We start from the raw sequence: 11822 nt of genomic DNA on the forward strand, positions 1-11822 counted from the left end.
TCTCTCCTCTCTCTCTCTCTCTCTCTCTCTCTCTCTCTCTCTCAAAAAGAAGCAGTAGATTTATTTATTTATTTATTTATTTATTTATAATCCTCACCTAAGGATGTTTTCCATTGATTTCTAGAGAAGGAGGAAGAAAGAGGGAAAGACAGAAACATTGATGTGAGAGAAACACTTTGATTGGTTGCCTCCTGCATGTGCCCTAACCAGGGCCCTGACCCTGGAGGATCCTGCAACCGAGGTACATGCCCTTGACCAGAATCGAACCCAGGACCCTTCAGTCTGCAGGCCAACACTCCATCCACTGAGCCAAACTGGCTAGGGCTGCACACTCTTAACACACTCTTCATGCCACTCTGTCCCTGAGTTCTTGTCTCAGCCTTCAATGCCATCATTGGTGTAGTCACCCGTCTTTCTCCCACACACAACCCAAACATGCATAGACTGAAGGTTCCTTCAGGGTAAGTACCCCTTCTCATGTTAGGTGCCAAGCACCTTGCCAAGCAGTGCCCAGCAAGGAGCCTTGCTGACTCAATAAATGTCTGCTCCAGGGCTGTAGGGAGAGGCCTGCTCCCCCTCCAGCCTCCCCTTCCCAGTCCCACTCCACAGCCCCTTCCCCCTTGCCTGCAGCTGGTGGTGCTAAATACTAAGCCTCCACCCCCTCCCCCCAACTCAGAAGCCATATTCACCCTAGCCGTGGTGACAGGTTGATGACTCCTATAACAGGCCCCTTTCCTCCTCTGGGGGGTTCCTGCCTGCATGGAGCCTGGTGGAGGGGCCACCAGCAGGGCCGGAAACCTGGGAGAACGTCTCTGGCTGCCACTGACTTCTGTTACTAGAATCGGTGTTTCCCTATAGTTACAACCTTCCCTCCTTCATTACATCTCCTGTGTTTCTGAGGTAGTAATATTAGGGCTATGCATTACACTTCCCATAACTTACTTGCAACGATCAGAAAAGCATCTATTAATAGACCCATCTATTAACAGGGACTCTGGCTCTGAAGGTCAGAGTGAGGCCTCTAGAGCAGTGGCTACCTGCTTAGTACCGAGATGCCCACCTCCCCAGCTTCCCTCCTGGGGCGCTGTCTCTACCCAGTGCATTAACAGGAAGCAGCAGTGATTAGCAGTTGAAAACAAGGCCCCTGGACACAATGCCTGGGTTCAGGCCTGCTATTGCCCCTTAGTTGCTGATGACCTTGGGCAAATTACTGAACCTGGCTGTGCCTCTGTGAGATGGGGATAATGATCACGATAGTTCCTAGAACAGTTTGGCGAATTAAATGAGTTAATATTTGTAAGATGGCTAGCACTCTCTAAGCACTCAATGAGTGATTTTTTTTCAAATACCTAAAGCTTACTGCATCTGGAGACCCTGCCTCCTGGGTGCCTAGTTAGCCTTGTTTAAGGAATCACCTATTCCAGAGAGAGACTACGGATGCCTGTGATTATATATAATCCAATCTCACCCTGTTCTTATTATTGATAGCCAAGCCCGTTAGAACTGCCTTGTGAATTAAACCTTTTCTCTCTATCTTTACTTTTTTTAAATTTGTGTTTAACGTGCACGTGTTAGGAAAGAAGGACGGAGAAGGAGGCAGGGAGGAAGAATCTGGTTGAGATTATTTTTTAAATGATTTTCCATCAGCATTATAATAATGCCAAATGTTCAATAAATGATGCCACACTCACACTTTCCTGGACCTTACAGTTTCCAGAACATCTAGGTGAGAAGAGGTTGCTGAATGAGGTTGCCTGGGTCTGAGAAGCAGAGGGAAAAGATGAGTTGTAGGACCCCTTACTGGATAAGAATCTGCCTAAAGGCATCATAGGAACCAACTCTCACCTGGACATTTTCAATAGCCTCTCCACTCCCAGACACACCCAGAAGCACAGGTTACACAAAGCTCCACCATTTCCCACCGGAAGGCCAGGTGTGCTAAGAAAAGGAGATTTCTTTTACTCAAGGCTGGATCCACCTCCCCCAGCATCTCTTACACGCACATTCCTCCTAGATTGGTGTGTCTAAAGGTTTGGGTTATATGCCCTGGAAGCTACATGTTTGTTCAAAGGCTTCATGAAGGTGTTTCAGTGGAAATTCAAGACAGCCCTGAGAAGGTGTTCATGGTCCAGCTGTCCAGAAAGGCCACCCTCCATCCTGCTCCCCAGGCTCTCTGAGACCCTACAGAGATCATTTGTTTTAAGCAAAGTACACCACCTTTTCCCCAGAAATGCCTGCCTCACAGAGGCCTAAACTGGTGGTTCTCACCTGGGGGCAATCCCTGGCCCCCAGGGGATAGTTGGCAATGTCAAGATATTTTTGATAGTCACAACTGGGGAAGGGGCTACTGATATCTAGTAGATAGAGTCCAGAAATCCTGCTTAGCACCCTACAGTGTACAGGACACACTCGGCAGCAAAGACTTAGCCGGCCCAAAACATCAGTAGTGTTTAGTTGAGAGATCCTGACCTAATCCAAACTCCCACTGCCTGGGAGCAAGTACTAATAGTCCCTTCGAACTTCTCCAGCTACTAAGCAGACAGCAAACTGGAGCATCAGGAGGGGAGCCCAGGAGGGAACCCTTCTCAGGCCCCCCACTAAGAATGGGGAGGTCCCAGCCAGCTCCTTCCTCCTTCTGCTTTGCCTCCAGAACACAAAATCCTGGAATGTGAAAAGATTAAATAAAACCCAGGATTCCCAGCCCCTCAGGCTGCATAACCCTGCCCCTCATATCCTATTTCCCTTCTGCACCAGCTCACTCTTGGAGCACAGTTGGAAATTCAAATTGCAGTCTTTACTGTCCAGCCCTCAAAGGCCGGGCCTGCTTCCTCTCCCAGGGACAAAGTCTCCTCAACGTCCTGCCTCCCTTTGAGATGAACCCCCCAACCCTGCCTCTTTCACCAACTGTAAGTTTTTCTTCCCCACCTCCCTCTAGGCCTCGCCTTCTCCTTCTAATTAAACCACATCCAGGGTGTCGGGAGGGAAGGGGAAAGGATTCTGAAGACTTCCGTGCTCCAGGTTCTGGGGCCTACAGCCTCATGTTTTTTGTGAGGTGCCAACCTCGCTGTGATCATTAAACTCCACAGTGGTGGGGGCGTTTTCTCATTGCTGTTAACCTGGGAGCCAGCTACATCTTGTTTATCAGACTTGTTTTAATTCAGCTTGGTCAGGTTCCAAGTGTTGAGGTGGAGATTAAAGGCAACTGAAGAATCCAATTAGCCGCCCAGTCTTCTTTAAGCCAAAAAATCAGGTCACAAACTAGATCAAAGTGAAATTATTTCTCGACAGCACTGTTCATTAAGGGGAGGGTGGGAGCTCACACTGCTAAGCTGGGCTCATTATGGGGACTGGCATTTTAAATACAGTATCTCCCCCAAATTACATGTTCCAGAGGTCGGAGGGAGAAACCAAGATTATCTTACGTGAAGTCTCTGTTTGGCTAATAGAAAACAGAAAGCTGAAGAATGAGTCTATAACTTCTACGAAAAGATTTAAACAAGGCTCCAATTTTCCTGGGCCAGAAAAACCAAATCTGGGAACTGGAATTGGCAACAATCACTCCCAGGCAGGGAATTCCTCCTCCGGGGAATCTCGTCAGCTGAGAAAGCTCGGTTTTCCAGGTGGCCCTGTTCACCCACTTTCCTGAGGGCCCACCCCAGTCCCTGACTGGGCGCAGCTTCAAGGGAGGCCCCCTGGCAGTCCAGCCCAGCAGCCCTCCCCCAGCCCCAGACAGAGAAACCACTCACCATTTCTGGATTCTGGGTCCCAGGCAGAATCTTTCCAAAGGCCAGAGTCTCCTCCTGGGCCCCCCTGTGTTTCTGTGGGCTCCTTTGAGCTGAAAAATAGGCAGAGGAGAGCAAGGAGGGCCTGATCACAGTCACTTTCCAGAGGGAGGATCAAATATTGAATTGCTGTGTGGGCACTTAGAAACCCTTGATTCTATGACAAATTACATGCAAAAGAGCAATAAGAAGCACATGGCCTTCTGCGATCAGCACTAATTTTACACTGGGCCAGGAAATCTACTGAAACACTGGCTCCCCACACCCCACCCTTGCCCCCTCCTGCTTACAAAATTCTGCTTAGCCTCACAGGCAACCAGGAACCTCTGTGTTAGAAGATAACCTTTGTAAAGCCCCATAGACCACAAACCTGTGAGGCACTGAATGTGGTTAAGGTTTCTTTGGGGGGTGGGGGGGAGGTGTTGTGGTCACTTCTGGGGGTCTCTGAAATCTGAACCACTAGTGAAACTCTGCCTCAAACTTCCCAGTCTCTCCATCCCATCCAACTAGGGCCTGAGAGCAAAGCCACTGGTAATTGGAGGCCTGACCCCCCCCTGAGTGGGGAAAGATGTGAAAGAGAAAGGGAGACACAAGGGAGAGAGAAAGAACAATGGGAGAGAATCTCAAAGCTTTGGTCTGCACCTCCCACCACGGGTCTTGCTGTCCTCACATTTCTAGCTGCTGCAAAACTCCAGGTCTGGGAGCCTTGGCAACTGCATTATGCCAGGCACCAAAGCTTGGCGTTTATTTGGGTTGCAGGACCCCCACGAGGCTTTTTGCCTCCCTTTCATCGCCTGTAGCAGAGCCTGCACCCTTAAGGGGGAGGTTGGGAGATCACATGTTAGAAACTTCCCCACCATGGCTGGATCTGAGGACCCCGGGCGGGCGTCTGAGCGCAAGGAACTCCCGCCGGCAGGGATTCTCCCCGCATGATTCATCCGGAGCAGGAACAGATCCCTCTGGCGGTCCCCCTGTCTGCTCTGCGAGTGTTTCCCTGCCTGAGATCATCTCACCCTCCCGGGTCCTTCCACACCAGCCTGTTCCCCAGGCCCTGGGCCCGCAGCAGCCTGCCAGGCCTCCGTCGCCCACCCAGGTTTTCTTCCGTGCCCTGCAACACGCAGGGAGCACCAAATGTTTTTGTTTGGTTTTAAATCTGCGGCCTAAAATGAGTTTCAAAATCTGGTCGTTTCCTAAGGAGACATGAGAGGACACAGGCCGGCGGCGGAATTCGCACTAACGGGAACCTGCCGGGCGGTTCCTGCGCGGAGTCCCGGGGCCTCCAGCAAAGGAGCCCTCGGGCAGCCCCGACCCGCCACCGGGAAGGCGATCGCCCACCCAGCGGCCCGGCGGCGGCACCGGGCTGAGCGCCGCCCGCACCGACGCGGCCTTGTTGTTCTTGGCCTGAGAGCCCGAGTGAATGGCAGTGGGGGGTGGGGGGGTGGGGCGGATGGGGGCAGCTGGTGGCCGGCAGACGTGCGCCTTTGTCCCCCCCCCGCCCCGCCCCGGGGGCCGGGCACCGGCCAGGACTGCTGTCCCTGCTCTGGCCACTCTCACCGGCGGGTGGGGCCACTGCCCGAATATGGGGCGAGGTGTCCATGTGGCGGCGTGGGAGGTGCCAGTGCCAGGCCTGACCCGCTGCCCGAGAGGCGGAGGCGGGGGTCCCCCCCCCCCCCCCGAGCTGAACTCTTGGCCCCAAAACAGCACGTCCACGGGGTGGCGGGGTGGGGGTCAGCCCTGTGAGAGCCGACCCCGCGCCCACCCGGCCAGGACTCGGCCTGAGAACTGTTCCCGGGCCCAGGCCTGGCCCAGAGGTCGCATCTCCACCCGGCGCAGCTCGGCCGGCGTCTGCGGGGCGCGGAGGCGGCCTGATGGGAGGCGGGACGCGAGAGCTCACAGCCGGGAGCAGGGGGAGGGCTCGACCCTGCCCACCCGGGGGCTGCCCGGGCCGCCAGGGCTCCGGCCACCTGCCCAGCCGCCTCCCTGCCCGGCCCCGCGCCAGGCCCGGCCTCGGTGGCCCCGCGCGGGCTGCGCTCCGCTCCCCTGCCGCCGCCTTCTCCCGGCGGGACCCTGAACTTGGCCCAGCAGCCGCCCAGCAGCCGCTTTCGAACCACGCGGGAGAGAAGGAAAACCCAGCTTGTCCGCGTAAACGCCCCGAGCCGCCCGTGACGGCGGCGGCGGGTACAGTGAGAGGGCGTCGTGTTTGCGACTGTACCGCGTAATCAGCTCCAGACCCGCCGCCCCGCGCCCCGCGAGGCTTTCACGAGCGAAAGCGGCTAATGCATTTGCACACATTAAACATCTTGAACGCATAATTACAGGCTGCAGACAGGCCGGACAATAAAATATCTCGGCTGATATTTTTGGAAGCCGTTTGCGACTGTGCCTGGAATAAATAACAACCGCTCTCTATGTCCTCGGCCATCTAACGGCAGCCACCTTTATTTCAGAGCGCCCCCCACTCCTCACCCTGTGCTTTGGAGAAACGGGGGTGGGGTGGGGGGGGGGCAGCACCGGAAGGAGGGTGCGGCTGCCTGGGGGCGGGGGGGGGGGGCCTCTAGGCCGCCAGGCTCAGCTGCAGGGTGCGCCTGGACAGGGGGCCTGGGATAAGAAGGAAATAGTTCCTAGCCCCAGAGGCCTTTTCCCCCTTAGAGGGACAGAAGTGGGGCCCTCTGGGCTCCACGGCCTCTGGGTACAGCGGCCTCCCCATGGTGTCCCCGCTCAAAGGCTAAAGGGTTTGAAGAAAGCCGCTGCACAGCCACCCTGAGAGGAGCATCTGCAGACTGAGCTGCTTCCCGCTCCCTGAGAAAACTGCTGAAGAAAGAGCTCCCCGTGGAAGCAGCTATTCTCGGGGGAGGACGCAGGGAGGGATCCTTTTCGCCCCCAGAGCCGGGAAGGTCTAGCTGCCCTTGAATCTTCTAGCTGCCTCGTCGGGAAAACGGAGACGATTATAACAACCTCGGGACCTACTTTGCAGGTCGTTATGAGGAAGCACTTTAAAATTTTTTTATTGCCATATAACTTACATATAGCAAAGCATAAAAATCGTAAGCACCCAGCTCGCTGGATTTTTATATGTGTGTGCACTCATGTAACTACTACCCAGACCCTGAGAGAGCATTACCAGCCCCCACAAGGCCCCACGAAGAAGCACTAACTTTAGTCGGTGGTCATATTATCTCTAACCCAAGTGAGTCAGTACCCCAGTCGAGTATGTGGAACTCCTTGCTTGAAACTCGGGGACAAGAATTGGCACACCAGATATACACATACACACATAAAGAAGATTTACTATTCACACCATGGCTAGGGCTGTGGGACTCAGGGACCTTGTCTATAAACCCTCAGGTGCCCAGGGATTGCAGGGAAAATTGAAGATCAGGTTTTGCCCTAGCTGGTTTTGTTCAGTGGGTCCACCTGCAGACTGAAGGGTCCCAGGTTCGATTCCCGTCAAGGGCACATGCCTGGGTTGCAGGCTTGATCCCCAGTAGGGGGCATCCGGGAGGCAGCTGATCCATGATTGTCATCATTGATGTTTTTGTCCCTCTTTCTCTCTCCCTTCCTCTCTGAAATCAGGCTGTAATTCCTTCTGAGACAATGGAGTTCTCCTGTTGCTTTGAGTGGCTAGGGTTTTACATACAGGGCTGGCATGTTCATCTCCGGGTCAGAGCCAGCCCAGCAGAGAAAGGAGAACCCCTCCCAGGAGATGGGAATCTGACTGCATAGCCCATAAGTTTTGGGTGTCTTATTTTAGTGACTCCCCGGAATCCACATCTGATTTGATATGTGGAGGGAATTTGCCAAAAGGATGTTGGGCCCTGAGATAAATGGGCCCCCTATTTTCTGAAAAGCGTTGCTTCAATGGCTAACACATGAAATTAGTACATATTATAAACAACACAAAAGAATTTATAGCAAAAAGTGAATTCTCTACAGGACCCTCTGACCCTCAGTTCTCCCCAAAGGAAGCCATTTTACTGATGACTTGTCGAGCCTTCCAGCCCTATGTGCACATCCCCTTTTTAAGAGCACACAGTAGCCCTCACTATACATGCTGCCCTGGCCTTGGATTGTAAATAATTGCCCAAGACGATTCTCCATGATGACTATATTGGTTCAGAAAATTATGTTCAGCCCTGGTGAGTCAGACAAGCTGAAATTCAGGCTAGCCTTGTATGTCCTGGCACAGGGCAGGGTCTCTACAGCCTGGGTTTTAGATCCTCGCCTACCTCAAATGGGCTAACTTGGCTGCACTGTCATTACCAGCAATTCCCCCACCCCTCCTTGGGCAACCTAGGGGAAATAATCAAGGCTCTGACCATGACTTTGGATCTACAACCATTCTCTCTCGGGAGTCAGGGGAAATTGGAAGTGCCTCTTGGAATTTTTAACTATTCTGTCTAGTAGCTATAAAAACTGTGCTCAGGTCATTAGCCCACCCTGGGTGTCTGCCTCCGACTCTATTTCCTCAGTCCTCTTTGGAGCTGGATGGGATGGCCCGGTCCTGGGCCCGACCCGGCCTGGGCAGGGGCAGGAGGGCACAGTGGGAGCCACAGCCCCAGACTTCGGCCCCGCAGTGTCCGCCAGGAGACGTCGGAGGAAACGCGTTTACCACCTGGGCGACCTTGACTGCTGCCGATTAAAGTTTAATCCGAGGTGTGGACTCAGCCTTGCTATGTTATTTAAACACATCAAAGGTCATAAAAAGATTCCAATGGCGAGAGTGGTCCCGACGCAGGCCCGCAGGGAGCCAGAGTTTGATTCCGGTGGATTTCCAGAGCCAGGGTTTACAGTGCGGGGCGAGGAGGGGGCAGAAAAAAAGAAAACTGCTTTCCCAACAGAACACCACACTTCCCAAAGCAGCGGGGGAAACCGAGTCTCGGGCACCGGGAGCTGAGAGCCCCCTGCAATTCTGGGAAGACATCTAGTGGGAAGAGGATGGAACTGCAGCATCCTCTGCCTCTGCGGGCTGCGACCTGACTGCCTCCGATGGGGTGGGCGTGGGAGGGCGAAGACCAAAGACCCGCTTTCCCTGGCCGCCCTTTCGAAGCACGGCCGGGCTTGAAGATCTCAGGGCCGAGAGCGACTTCCACCTGGGAGAGGACAGGTCCAGTTCTCTCAGGTTGAGGAACTGGTAGGCCAGCTGAGGGCCCAGGGGCCCAGAGCGGGCAGACACCTGGAGCGACCACATGAGGGTTCTCCTTAGGGTCCTGAGTCACTCTGGGGACCAAGAGATCACCGCAGAAATCAGGTGAGGCTGAAGACCCCTCGCCACCTGCCGGCTGGTGTGGGCCAGGTGCACTGCAGAGCTGCGGAGCCGGCTTCCCAGGGCTGCAGGCGGGATTTCGCCCCATCTCCGTTGTGGGGCCATCGGGGGCTTGCTCTTGCCCAGACTACCTAACTTCTATGAGGCCCAGCTCCTCTCAGGACCCTGGGGAATGAGTCCCACACGTGGAATGCTGTCTCTTACCTCAGCTCTCTCTGCAGCGCCAGCCAGCGCCTCTTTCTAACCTGAAGGCAGCCGAAAAGATAGGCGGGCTCCCTGCAGGCTTCCCCGTTGCCTCGGAACTGCCAGTCGCAGCATCTCTCCTGGCGGGTCTCCCTCCTCTGGGCCTCCTGGGTGACCACTTGGGCTGGGTCTGTTTCCCGTCTTGTTCCATCTATTGCATCATCCTGGGAGGAAGAGCAGCACTGGGAAGCCAAGGGATACACATGGGACATATTCACTGCGGGAATCCCAGGACCCCTCCCCCCTCCCCCCCCCCAGCCCCCAGATGTGGGCCTACAGCTCTCCTGGTGGAAGGCCCTCTGGGGTGGGGGCTGCAGGGGACAGGGATGACTACTGAGAGTTCCCTCTGTAGGAGGAACCAGCCTCAGGCTCAGCCCGGGCTGTCACAAATGTCCTCCTCCCCTCCTCCTTTTGCCCATCGCGATGCTTTCTCCACACCTACTCACACTCTAAGCTTGGCCCCTCCCTGATTTTCAAAGGAGAGCTCATGAACACTTGTTTTTTGGCTTTCTGTTATCCTCTGACCACTTTTCTACACCCTCCCCCCCCCAAAAAAAAAAAAAACAAACCCCTGAAAGTAACTGGAAATAGTGGATGTGGCCATTCTGGGCAAATGCCTGAAACCCAGGATGTTCAGCCAGACCTATCACACACCGAAGTCCATCCCCAAAGGGGTATAAGGTTCTGGCCCCTTCTGCCCACTTCTCTTTGGCATCTCTCAGCGGGGTGACCCTTGTCCCACAGGTAGGCAGGCTCCCTTAGTTGTTATGAATCCAGTGTAGACCGCTGGAGCAGTGGTGCGTGCGGATGGGAAAAAGCAGGGCAGCTGTGTTAGCCAGCTTGAACTTCGGGGAATGGAAAGCTGGGCTTTGGATTCTGTAGGAGATGAACCTGAGATCCAAGGGCCTGGAGCAGTTGGGGTCCCACAGGAGCTCAACAGGCTGATGTGCATGCTCGGAGCACAGCTGGCCCCCTCACTTCCCTACGCCAACACACGTCACCCAGGAAGTCCCCTCCGTGCCCACCCAGCTAAGCCAGCACTGGACCCTCGACTGAATCCCACAGCCCCAGCCAGCTCTGCTCTGCTCCCATCTCAGGCCTGTGGGGACAGCTATTCCACGGGGTGACAAACGAGTCTGCTGGCTCTCAATGACATCAAATTACTTTGCACCAGCCAAGGGTCCCATGACCCGACATAACCCCACATTAGGTCCTAGAAATGTAAAGAAATATGGCCTTTTTAAAAGTGGCTGAGAGCACGTAATTGCTAGCAGGCTCGATTGGTTGTCCCAAGTCGGGCTCAAGACCTGTGCCGGGACAGCTGATAGCAGCCAGAATTCCTTGTGTGGGTTCTCCGTGGGCAGAAGTTCAAGCCCACACTTAATCCTGGACTCCAAACGGTTTCTCAAATCACAGATTATTGTTGTGCAGTTAAAGGAGCCACAGGGAGGCTTGCAGCCTAAGCACCCGCTCCTCGCCAGCGGGGCCCCAGCCAGGCTTCTTGAGCGAACAGGCTTCTGCCGAGAATGTTTCTGCAGAGCTTTAAAAACAGGCCTGCCGTGGGCTGCCTTGGCTTGACTTTTTGTTGGGAATTATGCTTTCTCTGCTTCTTATTTGTTGCCTTCCCACCCCTCCCTTCCTCTGTGTCTCCCAGCTTCTCTGTGATGGCATCCGCTCACTTCTGCAGTTCCCAGCCTGACCCTGACCGGAACCCTGTGGTGAACTCCATCCTGGAGTCAAGAGATGACGGTTGTCCGAAGGAGCGGCTGTGCCCAAAGCCCTGATAGGGAACAATCTGCCGATGCCCCTCGGCCACAGGGCAGGGACTGGGGCAGCATCTCCAGTGGCTCCTGATGGGTGCAGTGGGAATTGTTCAAGAGTGATATGACCTCGGTTCTCGGACCTCTCTTGTTTAATTTACACACTCCTTAGGAGTTTAGCCAAATAGCTCTTCTCTGATGTGAAGAGCGGCTGCATTAGCACATATTACCATAAGAGCATCCCAGGTATTTAACAATGCCTCAAAAAAGGGGCGGGGGGGGGGGGCTGATTAAGGAACCATAAACCATCCAAATGCAAAATAACCCAACATTTGGCCTCAGAAAGGCTGACAAATATCCTCTCAGGCGACTGGGGCTCGAACTTATGGAGTGAGTGGGACCGGTCAGATTCAAGGGTTTGCTATTTTTCACGTTCGCCTTTTTGCTTCCTAAAGTTGCCCAGGCTTTTCGCTAAACCACACTTCAGAATTTGCTGGGGAGGATTATGCTCATTGTCAACCAGACCACTGAATTAAAACAAATTAAAACCACAATGATTTTATTTATTTAAAAATCTATTACCGCTGAGGAGATTGTAAAGAAAATACACTGAATTGCATTTTTTTTTTTTTTGAAAACTGTGGTGGCTATGATGGGCTATGAATTCTGACAAACACTCCCTTCCTGGCATAATCACTAGAAATCTCTTTTTGGTTTCCACCAGGGGAAGAGGTGTGCTGAAATACAACACTGCCACTTGTCCGATAAGAAGGG

This window comes from Myotis myotis, unplaced genomic scaffold (assembly GCF_014108235.1).
Source record: "Myotis myotis isolate mMyoMyo1 unplaced genomic scaffold, mMyoMyo1.p scaffold_m19_p_11, whole genome shotgun sequence".
Classification (NCBI taxonomy): Eukaryota; Metazoa; Chordata; class Mammalia; order Chiroptera; family Vespertilionidae; genus Myotis; species Myotis myotis.